This window comes from Silene latifolia, chromosome 2 (assembly GCF_048544455.1).
Source record: "Silene latifolia isolate original U9 population chromosome 2, ASM4854445v1, whole genome shotgun sequence".
NCBI lineage: Eukaryota > Viridiplantae > Streptophyta > Magnoliopsida > Caryophyllales > Caryophyllaceae > Silene > Silene latifolia.
This window is the reverse complement of record NC_133527.1, coordinates 111,602,455-111,613,479: the sequence shown is the minus strand read 5'-3', so window position 1 is coordinate 111,613,479 and position 11,025 is coordinate 111,602,455. Positions and strand designations below refer to the sequence as shown.

General features: G+C 39.5%; 1 non-coding gene across 1 annotated transcript; it reads left to right on the top strand.

The window, feature by feature from the left end:
• Window positions 1-10,416: 10,416 nt before the first annotated feature.
• On the top strand, window positions 10,417-10,523 carry LOC141645163 (small nucleolar RNA R71). Its single transcript, XR_012544749.1, has one exon. It is a non-coding gene; the product is annotated as a small nucleolar RNA R71 (small nucleolar RNA).
• The last annotated feature ends 502 nt before the right edge of the window (window positions 10,524-11,025 follow it).

Below are 11,025 nucleotides of genomic sequence, written 5' to 3'. Positions count from 1 at the left end.
ATCTTTCCCTAACTTGCACCCCAAGTATGGAAGATATTTACCTCCCATAAACAGCTCCCACAGTCTCCCATATCAACCGAAATCTCTCTCAAATTCTATCCTTTCCATAACCACCATATCACCTTCCAATCTCCACATCTCAACAAAATTCTCAAATCCCTCCATATACAAACTCCCTACCAGCTAACAAACGGAACCCTATCATTCATTCCCCTTCATACATAAGAAAAATCTCAAAAAAGACAAAAGAGAGGACGAAAAGAGAGAGACAAACGCCCGGTTTTGAGAGCTCGAAACCCTAAGCATATCACCATCAAACCTCACGTAAAAAGAATCCTAAAACTCCTCTCATAATAAAAAAAAAAACAAAGTATAAGGTTCATACAAAGGACTAGACAAACATTAGAGCATCGATTTGCTCTCTTGTTTGTGTTCTCCCGCGTTTTGGACAGCTACTGTTCTCGTCCATTTTTCTTTATTTTAAAAATCGTTTTCACTTCTGTTTCTTGCTAAAATTTGAATCTTTGTTCTTCAAGAATTCCAGAACATCTTTCAGATTTAGATTTGATCAAGAAACGAAGTCATAATCTTCGTTTGAAAATCGTTATACAAAGTACAACAAAATCGTGTTTTGCAAACTCGTGTGGACAGCACCTGTTTTCGTTCGTTTTTAATTAATGCAAATTACTTTTTGCTTCTATTTCTTGCTAAAGTTTGAATCTTTGCAATGCAAGGATTCCAGAACATCTTTCGGAACGAATTTTGGCTAAGAAACGAAGTCACAATCGTCAGATAAAAATCGTCGCACGAAGTGCATCTTTTAAAAAGAAACTGTTTCGAAATTTTTTTCAAATCAATTTGTTTTACAATCGTCGAAGACGCGCCTTCAAAGAAAACCTTGCATACGGGATCCCGAGCGGTGTCCAAGTCTACATGTAAGTTGAGGGTGCACAAAATCCCGTCTCTTTCCCTTCCTTTTACTCGTGTGGTACACGGCCTAAGAGCCTTTTATCGCTTTTATTTCGTCATTTAATTATCGTCTCATGTTTGTTAATATGTTACATAATTATGATGTTGATGATGGATTAATTGCTGTTTAGAATAGATAGTATGTTAATCATATGCTTAGTTTTTCAATTTATGACAATAACATGTTTAGTTAAAATAATTAACATGTTTAATGAAATAGTTTGCAATTGTATAACGATAACATGTTTTAAATCAATTAAAATGAAATCAATTGTATAATAATTAACATGTTTAATGTTTTGATTTAATTTTAATTATGAAATAATTAGATTTAAATCGCATGTTTAATTGATTATGATGCATGTATGTTATTTGTGTCGTTTATCAATTGTTAAATCTCAAACTTGACCAATTAATATGTAGAATGCATGTTAAATGAATTAGACATTTATAGGTCATACAAAACCCGACATAGGATTTTAAATGAACTTCTTTAAAGAATTTAATGAATTCATCTTTTCTATGACGATTTCTCACTAGTTGAATTGTGCATGCTTAGCATCCAATTCATTACACTCGATGACTAGAATAGTCAATTTTGACCTCCCCTTTGGCCGTGTGATGCCTCGGCCTTTGTGCCATTGTTGGTTCATTTTTTGTCTTATTTTAATTATTGCGGTTTTATTCCAATTATTGTTGTTATTTAATCGTTGTAATTATTGTAATTCATTTTAAACAATGTAATTTGTACTTTAAAATTTGGGTCTAGTTAGTCCTTTATTTTGAGTTAAAATGATTTTACAAAACCTTTGTTTTAATTGATTAAGTTGAAGTATTTTCATCAATTAAATCGCAGTGAGTGCAACAAACAATGATAAGGCTAAGGACGAAGTCCTATGTGAGTCGTGGCCTCATCATTGGAATGGTTTTCGAGGCACCTAGATAGGCGCGTCAGTCGTATGTCAAGTGTCATGTTTAGCAATTGTATTTAGATCAAGTTGTTTCTTTAATTCAATTGTTTGCGAATCGAGTTGACAAGAATCGTCTGGGTTGTACTAGCTAGTTCCCCAACGGCTCCCCCATTCCCATCTAAGCCATGTTTGTGAATGCTTGTTAGTATAGTTCAAATCAACCTCACATGCTAAATCACTTGGACAAAGTAAATTAAATGCATTAAACGATTAGAAACCAAGCTCACATGTTAGGATCAAAATGGTGTTTGCATTCTTTTACAACGAATCGTAATCTTGTCCAATTAGCCATCGTAGTCCTTAGTAGAGGCCGTTATTACAACGGGCCGGGGTGGGTGTTTTATTAACGAACTTCCTGACACGGCTATCACAACCCTATCAAAAATAAACCAACCGGCTCAACTAATATAGTAGAGGTAAGTCGAGTATCGTACTCCACAGGGAGGCTATTATATCTACTTGTTATTCTATTCCGTTACGGTAACAGATTGGGGGTGTTTTGACTTGATTTCTAAAGTCATGACTTGAATTAAATGGCAAAAAGAGAGAGAACAATAATAATAGTAAAAATGAAATAAGAGAAGATTAAATAAAGAGAGAAATGCTAAGATGGTGGTTCACCATGGTAATTAGCCAATTCAGTCATAACGAGATCAGTCAGTCTAATGTGAGAAGGGTAAAGGAAAGGTCATTTCGGTCCGCTATCCACCCTAAAATACCACTAACTTAGCTTTAACCCTCATTAGTGTAGTCTATTGTTCATAACAGGTCTGTTCATTCCAATCTCTCGATCTAGGTCTGGATTTAACCGGATTAACTAGTTTAGAAGCGTGCACTAAACTAAACGATTACAATTATATTGTTATGAATCAATTCTCACATATAAACCTCCTAATCTAATTATAGCATCATTGTTTTACTACTATGGCCCCCCTAATCCTAGCACAAAAGGATTTACCTACGCATGTTAATAATGAAAATAACAACAATCGATGAAATAATAGTAGACATGATATAAAGATGATGAAGATGAAATAACATAAACTTAACAACAACACTAATGAAAATATGAATTAAGAACAAGGATTAAATTATGCAAAAGAAGATTAAATTGAATAAAGAGAGTAAGAAAGATTACAAAGTATAAGATCCGGCAATAGAACGAAGTAACGTCGAACAAGAGAGAAAATAAAAGTGTCTGCTAAATGAATGCTTAAGAGTAATTAAGAATTTCTGAGATTAATCAAAAAATAACCTAAACCTAAGTAACGTCTTTTCTTTATATAGGAAAGATATTTATTAAACACGTAATTAACAAAATAAATAAGTTCTCGCAAAAAAATCTCGCGTATACTAGCAAAGCTCTCGACCGAGCAACTCCATTCTCCTCGATCGAGCAAATCCTCAGCAGAACCTCTCGATCGAGTACTTAACATACTCGATCGAGGAACCTCAAAGTACCACCTCTCGATCGAGAACAGCAGGGTCTCGATCGAGGTCTTCTCATCACCCATATCTACTCGATCGAACAGAAAGTCTAACAAAAGCCTTTGATCGAGTACACTGCCATTGAACCAGCTCCATATTCGTTGATTAGCTTCCGAGACCACTTCACGCTTCCCGAGGCATAGTAATTCCGCTTTAATTCTTCCATCTCCATGAATGCATGCTAAGGGACAGAAAAAGGCATGATTCCGCTACTTCCGGGTCCGTTCCTGCAAATAAAGCAAAGCGAACCAAATTAAACTATTCGGGGCATTTCGTAGCTTAATACTACGAGAATCGCATAGAAATACGTGCAATAAAGGCTCAAAAAGACTATATAAAATGCACGTATCAAACCTCCTCAAACCAAACCTTTACTCGTCCTCGAGTAAACTATATGCAAACTAATGGAATGGAATAGAAAACTCAGAGCTAGCTACAAATCGTCCACTTAAACCGATTTAATGCAAACAACTAATACTTATAGCAAAACAGTCAAGTGCAAACGAGTTGTATGATGTTTATAATAAAGATGAATTGTAGACCTTGCAAGACCTTTAAAAATGGACTCTCACGGGTCACGCTTCTCTCATGAAGCAAAGGGAAAGCATATGAGTGTAAGATAAGAAGAAAAACAGTCGCTCACCTAAACTACGACCGACATAGACATGCATGCAACTAATATGATAGACAATTCTAACTACCATACACATACATTCCAACCAAATAAAGTCTGTCACAGCCGAGGGCTTACAAAAATATGGTAAAGTGAGGCAATGGGTAAGAAAAGGCAAAATGTTTTGGAAATGTGAGGCTAATAGTCAAACTAGCAACCTAATCAAAACCAAACTGAACAATATCCGATTCTTAATCATTAGAAATAAGCACAAGTGCCCCTTATTTCGGCACACAAACTCACTAACCAAATAAATACTCCTCATAAGATATAAAATAATGCATAGTAGTAGAAACCGTCAACAATCAAACTCTTTTTTTCTTTTCTTTTTTTCCTTTCTTTTCCACGGTTTTTCCTGACTTTTTTTTTTCTTTTTTTGAATTTCTTTTTTTCCATCATATCATTCTCCTTATTTTTCATATACCAACTCCAAAACAATACAACATAAACCAAACTCGGATCAATAGACAAAATACCGCAAAAACATACACTAAACTAGCTTGACAAGGCAGCCTAAATTTGTAGTTAAGGGTCAAAAGGCAAATTTGGCTAAATGTGGAATTAAATGAGTAAAAATGAAAGGAAAAGGGGATGTAAGCACCTCCCTGCATGTGACACCAACCACTAACCCGAATGTATATAGGCAAAAAACAATTAAATCTCATATATGTGCAAATTAATGAAACATGCTATGCAAGGAGTACACTACTCAAAATCCTACATGAACTGGTCACAAATGACACCAGTTGTAAGGCTCTAATACTTAGAAATTATAAGTAGTTTGCCAAAATTATCAGGACAAGTCTATTTGTTCAGCTAAATTTTAATATTAACTCGTAGATATGCAAAAAGACAAAGCTAATAAGATATCAATTTGTTGCAAGGCTTAAGTGAAATGACTAAATGTAGTGCAATTTCATCATTGAAATCCACCATTCCGACTCAACCTATATGCAAAAATAAACGTGACATATTTTTTTGATTTTTTCGAAATTTTTTAGATTTTTGGATTTTTCATTTTCTGAAATAAAACACAATGTAAGCATAAATGCAATAAACGTGAATGCAAAACAGATGCAAATGCATACTCAAAGGATGCATTACCCTCTCAAACCAAAACGGACAACGCCCTCGTTGTCCTCCAGCATACACCAGAAGAATAAATGGGGGACGGTAAAAATACAACCAATATGTAATCAAATGAAATAAATGAAATGGAGATGAAAAAGAATAAAAAGTAAGAAATACTTACAATATATACGAACTTCCCCAAACCAGTCAACAAAGTGAGGAAGTGAGTAGACCAGTAGCTACTCGTTAGCCTCCTCCTCGTCAACCACCTGGTAGGTGGGGTCCTCATCCTATTCTCCTCTCCTCCTCTAACGACCTCCCGCGGCAAGCTCAGCTCGGTACCTCTCCTCCCTATCAGCTGTGTCCTCCTCGCTCGCTGGCTATGGGTACCCCTCCGCCGGGTACCGGTAGAAAGAAGGGTGTGGCGAGTCAGCTGGGACAGGACGTCCTCTCATCATATGGTACTTATATAGAGGGAATAAGGCAAGTGTCTGATCCCGCTCTATACGAGCCACTCTCCTGCACGTCCCCAATAAAAGCGCATCACGACGCCCTTGGTCCATGACCTCAGGCGCCTCAAAAACTAGAGGAGCAAAAAAATTAGCCAGTAAAGCCGGCTGAGGGACAGAGGGTGTAGGTGTAGGGGTAGGGATAGGCGTGGGCGTAGACGTGGACGTGGACGTGGACGTCTGCCTAGCATGTGTCTGTGTAGACCCCTCAGTTGTCTCCCTAACATCAGTGGGAGGCCTCTTCCGCTTCTTAGAAGTGGGAGGAGTAAGGTCAAGGAGGTAAGAAGGTGGAGGTAGTGGTAACCTATCCGACACAGTAGTCAAGGGTAAAAGACGGGTTAGGTTAGCTGAAGGTAAAGTCACGGACGTGGAACTGCCAATCTTCCACGTCCGTTGGTCTTTTGCTAACCAACGCATAGCAATCATGGTAGGAATATCAATGACTACATCCTTATCTAAATATTGAAGGCTACGGGAAAAATTGGGAAAAAGGCTGCGGGCAATGCGGGTCACCAACCCACCACAAGCAATCGTGCCTGTCGCTTTCTGCCCGACAATGTTAAAATGTTGAGAAGTTAAATAGGCAATGTTAAAAACAAAGGGGTTACCGCAGTCAATGTTCATGTAACCCCCTAAAATAGACAACTCGACATTGTTAACGTTGTTGGGCTCGTGGCGACCAAAAATGGTCTTTCCTAGCAGACGGAGAAAGTAACGGGCTGGGGGAAGGTGGACGTGAGCAACACGTCTCATACCGAAGGGAGTCTGTGCAAGTGTAGGCCAAAGCAGAGCCAGGAGCTTCCTAGGAGGCTCCCGAAGACCGTCACTAACTAAACACAACCGCCCCCCAAACTCAGCTAAGGTCCAGGTGCAGGTCGTGTTGAACAGTCTAAAGGTAATACACTTGCTCCCGGGGTCAGCCGCATAGGCTGCAGGTGAAAAGGTGAAAGAGCTAAAGAATTTTAAGGTAACTTATCGATATGTGAGCTCTTTCATGGTGGCCACACCCTACATCCCAGTCCCGTTGAGCAGCTCAGCAACGGGCTCAAAAATCCCCAACTTTTCTAAGGATGGTCGACACAAGAAATGGGTCGACGTCATGTCACAGTCCATTAAATTTAAAAACCGAGTTTTGTGGGATGGGGAAATGAAAAATACCTGCGGAAACTCAGGTACAGTCTCTGTGGAAGTGTCGACCTCACGTAAGGAAGTAGCCCGTAAGGCAGCAGCGCGAGACCGTAGTCGCCCAGAACGAGAACTCGAAGTAGCTGATATAGTAACAGTAACAAGGGCAGTGGCAGCAGCTGGTGTCGACGCAGCAAGGGTCGATACCATGGAACCTGTGGCAGCAGTAGTAACAGGTGTAGTAAGAGCGGCAGCAGCTATGGTTGCTGTGGTGGTGACGGTGGTGGCAGCAGGGACCACCGTCTCAGAAACAGACGGAATGGTAGCTGAAGTAGAAGCAGAAACTGACATACTACTATCCATCCTAATATCACAAGGAAAGTTCTAAATCACAATCCAATAAACACAATCGGATTTTTCCCCAAATCAAATTTTCGAAACCCTAATTTTCGAAATTAAGCATAAAAACGCAATTAAAAATTAAAGAGGGGAAGGAACTTACTTGTTACGATTACCCAACATAAATGATCAATTAAAATCAACAAATACGCAAATTAATAGAAATAAATTCCGATTTTCGAAACCCTAATTCTTCAGAAAGCCCCAAATTACTCGAAAATCAATGAAGCAATTAAGGGGGAGTGATTTAATTGATGAATAGGAAGGTATTTGTGTAATTAATTAGGTAATTTAGGGGAAAAATTAGGGATTTGGTGAGGGATTGATTGGGAGTGTCGAGGGATTTGGGGGAAAATAAGATTGAACAAATGAAATAGAAAGAGGGAAAGAGATACTCCCTAGTGCTCATATCAGCTCAATGTGCTCGATCGAGTGATTTGAAACCACTCGATCGAGAGCTTTTCTTCTCATTTGCTCGATCGAGAGCTTCTGTTACTCGATCGAGATCCCCCAAATATGACTTCCTCGATCGGGAGCTTCTTATTACTCGATCGAGGGTTTTTTCTTGCACAGTTGCTCGATCGAACACATAAAGTGCTCGATCGAGTGCTTTCCTCTTGGCGCGCTTCCCAATGATCATAGATCTCCCAAAACCTGCATAAAATGCAAAAATACTTCCCGCAAAAATACCAAAACCACAGCAGCAGTCTATATTCTGTATAAAGCTAATTAAACTAACTAAACTAAAACTATTGTCTAAAAGCAATTAAAATGTCTAACAAATTCAAATTACAAATTGTTTATACAAACGGGATGGCGTCCCGTTCTATCGTCCGAAACACTAGAATATCCCGTAAGAGGGCTTCTGACTGGACGAAATCCCTTCAGCATCGCGGACCGTCCTTTTTGGCTTCCATGAACTTGAATTTATCAAAGGAGAATAGTCTGCATCCACGTATGCCTTTACTCTCGTCTTTACTTTCTCTTGTTTCTTCCTTTCATGGCCTTTGTCTTTGGCATCACCTTCACCATTGAGCTCAAATTCCATTGTACTTTTATCAGCGGGATCTCCAATGTCCAATCCGCCTAGACCTGTAACAATAGAAATGACAGAATGGTCCTCCATATTTCTCCCAATCTGAGGCGGAGGTGTTAATATAGCAGCACATGATTCAATATTATCAATTGGAGGTTCCGTGTCAGGGTCTATAGAGAGTACTGCATTGCAGGGCTGAACTTCCATAGGAGACCTGGGAACGCTAGACTGATAGAAGGTCAACTCCTCATCACCTACCTGAAAAGTCAAAGTCTTCCCCCCGACATCTATTACTGCACGAGCGGTAAATAGAAATGGTCGTCCTAAAATAATAGGAGTGTAAGAGTCTTCGGGGATGTCCAAGACTACAAATTCAACGGGAATAAAGAACTTCCCTATCTTAATATATATGTCCTCTAAGACACCTAAAGGCCATGATAAAGTACGGTCGGCCATTTGTACGGTCATATTGGTACAATGAAATTTGGTCAAACCAAGCCTCTTAGCGAGAGACAATGGTAAGACACTCACACTAGCTCCCAAGTCGCATAAGGCATTATAAATAAAATGGGTCCCGATAGGACATGGTATATAGAAACTACCCGGGTCAGATAATTTGGGTAGGGTCTTATTTTGAATTAGGGCAGTGCCCACTTCACTCAAAGCCACCGTCTCATGGTCATTATTATGCCTCCAACGTGTTAAACTATCTTTCATAAACTTCATATAGGAGGGTACCTGGGTTAGTAACTCAGAAAAAGGTACATTAACATGAAGACTTTTCAAAATTTCGGTAAACTTACCGAATTGTTGCTCAATCTTCTTGCTCTGTAATCGTCTCGGAAACGGGACTGTAATTGGGAAAGCTAGTCCTTCATTTTTCTTCGCCAAAGAAATCTCACAGTCAGCATTGCAATCACTCGATCGAGCATCAATACCTTTCGATCGAGTTCTTTTCTCAACAATAGTGCTCGATCGAGCACTTTTATCTACTCGATCGAGAACCCTCTTTCCATCAATGCACGATCGAGCACTTTCAACCTCTCGATCGAAAGCTTTTTCAGCATAGTCCCTCGATCGACCATCAATACCTTTCGATCGAGTTCTTTTCTCAACAATAGTGCTTGATCGAGCACTTTCATCTACTCGATCGAGAACCCACTTTCTATCAGTGCTCGATCGAGCACTTTCAACCTCTCGATCGAAAGCTTTTTCATCATAGTCCCTCGATCGACCACCAGAAATCAGTCGATCGAGGACATTTCTTGGATTCAGCAGTTTTTTGTCAAAAGACGACTTTTCTTGCACAGTAACTTTAACTTTCGGGTCAGAAAGTTCAGCATTCTTTTTTGATATTTTGGGTCCTTCATAGGAAAGACCACTCCTCAAGTTGATTAAATTTACCGTCTCATGATGTTTTTGTCAGGTTGTGACGGTAAATGACCCGGTTGTCTCGAAGCTTGATTGGTAGCCAGTTGAGCCATTTGAGATTCAAGTGACTAAATGGAGGCATCTTTCGCTTGGTCACTTTTCTGCAACTGGATGGTCAAAGATTGCACCATCGACTTCAACTCAGCTATCTCACTTATTCCACTAGAAGAGGCACCTTGTTACGGCGGTGGGGAAAGAAGGAGGCTTTTGAAAGCCTTGTTGAGCTTTATGAGGTGGTACATAAGCTTGTTGCTGCGGTAGAGGTGTAGGATTCAAGACATTTTGACTAGTCCATCTCAAATTAGGATGAACTCCAGCTTGATTGTTATAATAAGAGCCTCCTTGCCTAAATTGTTGGAAGTCATAGACTTTATCCTTTTCAGCTAAACAGTCCACGGTAGTATGACCATCATTAGCACCACATCTCTCACATGAGACGGTCTCTTGTCTATACAACAAGTGAACCGTCTGTTGATTCCCCGCGGCCTGCAACTCAAACTTATCAAATCAGGCATTCATGGCTTCCAGCTGAGCCACAAGTGCACTATTATCAGTAGAACCATTCTAATACCGCTTCTAGGATTCCCATATTCAGCACAATGGGTGGCCATCTCTTCTATAATTCCCCAGCCCTTATCATCATCAATGTTCTTTTGGAACCGACCATTGGCTGCAGCATCCAAAATAACGCGGTGGTTATCATACAACCCATTATAGAACTGGTTGCACAAAAACCACTGGTTAAAACCATGATGTGGGATAGACCAAACAAGCTTCTTAAATCGACCCCATGCTTCATACAAATTCTCATCTAGAGTTTGTTTAAAACTCGTAATCTTCCCTCTCAATGCATTAGTTATTTGTGGAGGAAAATATCTTTTATAAAAAGCAAGGGCCAAGGTCTCTCAGTTGGTAATTCCAGCTGCAGTCCTATCCAGATCCGTTAGCCACTCTCGGGCTCCATCTGTAAGAGATAAAGGAAAAAGGACTTCCTTTATCTTGTCTTGTGTCAGTCCCTTAGTAGCGGGAATGGTAGAACAGTAATCTGTAAAGACCTCCATATGCTTTCTCGGGTCCTCACCAGCTACTCCACGATACAAGTTTCTCTCAACCATATTAGTGTAAGATGGCCGAATATCAAAAGTATTTTCATCTTCGATTGCAAGATTAAAACCCTTAGGAATAGAGTCAGTTGTAGGCTCGGAATGACTGGCAATGTTAGGCATCTTTGCAGATTTGGTTGCAGAAATAGAAGTGTCTTCCTCTAAAGACTGATCTTCTACAAATGTAAAGTTTTCAAGATCGGGGTCAAAAGTACTCAAGGATTCCTTTTGAAGATTCTTTCTCAACAAG